The sequence below is a fragment of the Betta splendens genome, chromosome 8, assembly GCF_900634795.4.
Source record: "Betta splendens chromosome 8, fBetSpl5.4, whole genome shotgun sequence".
NCBI lineage: Eukaryota > Metazoa > Chordata > Actinopteri > Anabantiformes > Osphronemidae > Betta > Betta splendens.
In genome coordinates, this window is record NC_040888.2 from 4,656,052 (window position 1) to 4,661,049 (window position 4,998).

Consider the following 4,998-nt stretch of genomic DNA (forward strand, 5'->3'; position numbering starts at 1 on the left):
GGAGCGGACCCCCTCCTGGAGGTCGGCAGGAACTCCGACGGGAGGACCCCTCCTGGAGGTCGACAGGAACTACGACGGGAGCGACCCCCCCTGGAGGCTCGGAGCAGGAACTACGACGGGAGCGACCCCCTCTGGAGGTCGGCAGGAACTACGACGGGAGCGACCCCCTCTGGAGGTCGGCAGGAACGAAGACGGGCGCGAACCCCTCCATGGAGGTCCGCGGAGCTGCGACCGGGAGCGACCCCCTCCTGGAGGTCGGCAGGAACTGCGACGGCGCGGGACCCCCCTGGGGCGGTGACGCAGGAGACTGCGACGGGGGCGCGACCCCTCCTGGGGGTCCGCGGGGACTGCGACGGGCGCGACCCCCTCCTGGAGGTCGCAGGAACACGACGGGGAGGCACCCCCTACCTGGAGGTCGGCAGAGGAACTACGACGGGAGCGACCCCTCCTGGAGGTCGGCAGGAACTACGACGGGACGCGACCCCCTCCTGGGGTCGGCAGGAAACTGCGACGGGAGAGGAGCGACCCCCTCCGGGGTTCGGCAGGAACTGCGACGGGCGCGACCACCCTCCTGGGGGTCCGCCGGGACTGCGACGGGCGCGACCCCCTCCTGGGGGTCCGCCGGGACTGCGACGGGCGCGACCCCCTCCTGGGGATCCGCCGGGACTGCGGCTGACGCGACCCCCTCCTGGGGATCCGCCGGGACTGCGGCTGGGCGCGGCCTCCTCCTGGAGGCGCGCAGGAACTGCGGCTGGCGCGGCTCCTCCTGGAGGCGCGGCAGGAACTGCGGGCTGGCGCGGCCTCCTCATGAGGTGCGCAGGAACTGCGGGCTGGCGCGACCCTCTGGAGGTGCGCAGGAGCTCGACTAGCGCGACCTCCTCCTGGGGGCCGGCGGGGCGCTACGGCTACACGGGTGACGGGGACTGGAACGACCGCTACAGGGCCGACAGGAACGGGGACTGGAAAGACCGCTACAGGGTCGACAGGAACGGGGACTGAACGACCGCTACAGGGTCGACAGGAACGGGGACTGGAACGACCGCTACAGGGTCGACAGGAACGGGGACTGGAACGCCGCTACAGGGCGGCGGAACGGGGACTGGAACGACGCTACAGGGTCGGCGGAGGAACGGGGTCAGAAAGGGGGTGACCTCTACTTGGCCTAAAACGGGAACGCCCTCTACTTGGCTCGGGAACGCCCTCAACTGGCCTACGGGACGCCCCCAACTTGGCTGGAACGCCTCAATTGGCCTGGGAACGCCCCTAACTTGGCCTACGGGAACGCCCTCAACTTGGCCTACGGGAACGCCCTCAACTTGGCCGACAGGAACGCCCTCAACTTGGCCGACAGGAACAGGAACTGGAACGACCTCAATTTGGTCGACAGGGACAGGAACTGGAACGACCTCGACATGGCCGACAGGGACTGGAACGACCTCAACATGGCCGACAGGAACTGGAACGACCTCAATTTGGTCGACAGGGACAGGAACGACCTCAACATGGCCGACAGGAAAGGAAACTGGAACGACCTCAACATGGCCGACAGGAATGGAACGACCTCAACATGGCGAAGGAACTGAACGACCTCAGCATGGCCGACAGGAACTGGAACGACCTCAACATGGCCGACAGGAACTGGAACGACCTCAACATGGCCGACAGGAACTGGAACGACCTCAACATGGCCGACAGGAACTGGAACGACCTCTACGTGGCCGACAGGAACTGGAACGACCTCTACGTGGCCGACAGGAACTAGAACGGCGTCCTCCTCTGAGGAGCCGACAGGAACTGGAACTAGAACGGCCTCAATATGGCCGACGGGAACAGGAACGGCGTCCTCCTCTGAGGAGCCGACAGGAACTAGAACGGCGTCCTCCTCTGAGGAGCCGACAGGAACTAGAACGGCCGCAACATGGCCGACGGAGCGTGGAACGGCCGGCAACATGGCCGACAGGGACTGGAACGGCGTCAACTCCGGAGCTGGCATGATGCTTACAGCTGCGAGCTCGACGGGGAAGACGTCGGGCCTGATTGGGTGGGGTTAACAATCGTCAGACGGGCGGTGCCCTCTGACGGGGACAAGGACGGAATGGGGTCTGGGCAACACAGACTGATCTGGGGTCTGGGGACACACGGTGATCTGGGGCTGGGCGACACACGGCTGATCTGGGGTCTGGGCGACACCACGGCTGATCTGGGGTCTGGGCGACACACGGCTGATCTGGGGTCGGACTAGGTCGACTGGGCTGGGGCTGGAGGCGACAGGGCTGCACCAGGGCATGAGCATGGCGAGGCGGACCTGACTGAGAGGTGGGACATGAAGCGGCCGCTGGCTGCAGGCCCGGGAGTTGCAGGGCCTCACGCAGGACAGGCTCCCTCAGGACGAGAGCGGCGCTTCCTGGAACAGTTGTTCTCTCGCGCCCTGGTCTGTAGCCGAATTGGCGGTGTTCATGAGGTGGACGAAGAGAAAGGCAACTGGAGGAGAGCAGAGGAGGTGGACCCGTCGGGCGCGCTGTCTGGGATGCCTGTTATCAGAGGGGACACAGTCAGTCAGAGAATCAAGGGGCTCCTCTGTCGGGGAGAAGAAGGCTGCTCGGGTCCCCATGACCGAGACCGCGGGACCGGGATCCTGGACCCGCGCCGCCGCCGTCGCCGTCCGGAGCAGCTGCGACTGCCGTCGTTTGAGGCGCTGGGCGCGGTGTGGACCGGACCTCTGTACCGGGATCGCATGGTGTGAAACGGGTGGCCGCGGCGTCTGGAGCTTGGGCTGGAGACTGGGGAAAACACGATGAGCAGGAGACTGGGCAAAAACGATTGAGCTGGAGACTGGGCAAAACACGATTGAGCTGGAGATTGAGCAGCGCGGGCTTGAACGGAGACTGAGCAGCGCGCGGTACTGAACGGGAGACTGAGCAGCGCGCGGCTGAACTGGAGACTGAGCAGCGCGCGTCTGAACTGGGGACTGAGCAGCCGCGGCTGAACTGGAGATGAGAGCGCGCGGCTGAACTGGACGAGAGCAGCGCGCGGCTGAACTGGAGGCTGAGGACCGCGTGAGAGCAGGAAATCCTCCAGGGAAATAACCATGAGAGGGCAGGTTGGTGCAGGCACGACGATCCGACGAGGCGGAGAGAGGAGGAAACCGAAGCCATACTTCCGCGGGAGAGTTATATTTGCCGTAAAAACAGCAAGAGGAAAAAAAAAACAGTCACTGACCTGACCGGAGGCTAAGTGCTGGCTGGGTCCAAGTTTGGCCAGATTGTTCTGTCAGGGACTCGAAGCAGGCAGACGGCGAACCCACATGCACAGCACGGAGGCGATATTATAATCAACAAAAGGTTTATTCTTAAAGGCACGGTCAGACGGTCCAGGTCATACACGAAAAGGCTCGGCGAAAGTACAGACAGGGAACAGGCAAAAACTCACGGTAAGTAGATAATCCAGGGTCGGGCAGGATACACGATACAGACAAAACACGACACGAGAAACACGAACACTCAGGGAACTCAACTCATGAAACACGAACACTCAGGGAACTCGAATACGACAATCTGGCAAGTGACTACGGGAACAGGAGGTGACTAAATACACGGGTGAGTGATTACTGATGCAGCGCAGGTGAGGATAACGACCGGGGTGAAACAAGAACAGCTGTGACGTGACATGACTCGGGAGTGAAGCTAGAACACAAAACAGAGACCGGGGGACTACCAAAATAAAACAGGAAACGGAACCTGGAACCAAAATAAGACAAGGAATCAGCTAGAACAAAAACACAGATCATGACAAGAACAAAAACACAGATCATGACAAAATTAGGCTGAACATCACTGTATCTGTGGAAATATGAGAGGATGCAGCCTCTGCAGTGTGTTGTAAGGCAGGGATAAAAACTAGATGCTAACTGTCCTGCACCACGTATATGCATTGTGATTGATTTATTGGAAGATGTGCTTAAGATGCTGTGGATGCATTATCGTGTCATACTAACGCCTGCATGCTGCGAAGGCCTGGAGGCCGACAGCCGGAGCAGCAGCCGCGGGAGCCTGGAGGAGCTCTCTCAGTCCCGCCACAGGGAGACCTCCTCTGCCGGAGTGAAGCAGAAGATGATGCTGGATTATAGCATTTACATGGCCAAATATATCAATCCCCAAGCGCCCCCCAGGAGTCCAAATGCCACCGACAGCCCCGGGCACAGCCCTGAGAGCAGCCCCAAAGCAACCAAAAAGGTGAGAGAAGGGAGGGAATGACAGTGACAGACACTCGTGGCAAAGAACGAATGCGTCAGTAGTGTGTGTGTGTGTGTGTGTGTGTGTGTGTGTGTGTGTGTGTGTGTGTGTGTGTGTGTGTGTGTGTGTGTGTGTGTGTGTGTGCCTCAGTCACGCAGGAGCTCACAGGAGCCTGCGGAGCCCGAGGCCTGGGTCAACGCGTTTCTCGGAAGAATTTTCTGGGACTTCCTGGGAGAAAAGTACTGGGCCAACGTCGTCTCCAAGAAGATCCAAATGAAGCTCAGTAAGAGCCTCATTTGCATATCATAATCCCCATCTCTCGACCTTCTGATCAGGTGTACTTGGAAGCACGGCTGTGCTCTTTCAAACACAGAAAGAGATAGAGAGCATGAGAGAGAGACAGAGAGAGAGAGAGAGAGAGAGAGAGAGAGAGAGCGAGAGAGAGAGAAAACTCCGCTCACTTTGAAAGCTGTTTGAAGTTCTCTGCCAGAGTTCAAATAACACTAAAACATGTGCACGGCACTGAGTGGCTGATTTGTATTAAAAAGAAGAAAGGCGGAGGGATGGAGGGATGAAAGGAGGTCACGGAGGGGGGGGGGGGGGGGGGGGGGGGGGGGGGGGGGGCTTTCTGTAGCGAGTAAGGCCAAAGTCCTTTGAATCTCCTGTCAGTGGAGATGTGGACGTTTAACTCAACCATGACACGCTGGGTTCCCTGATCCCAAATAAATCCTTTCACTTTTCCTCCAATTCTATTTTATGTCATTAC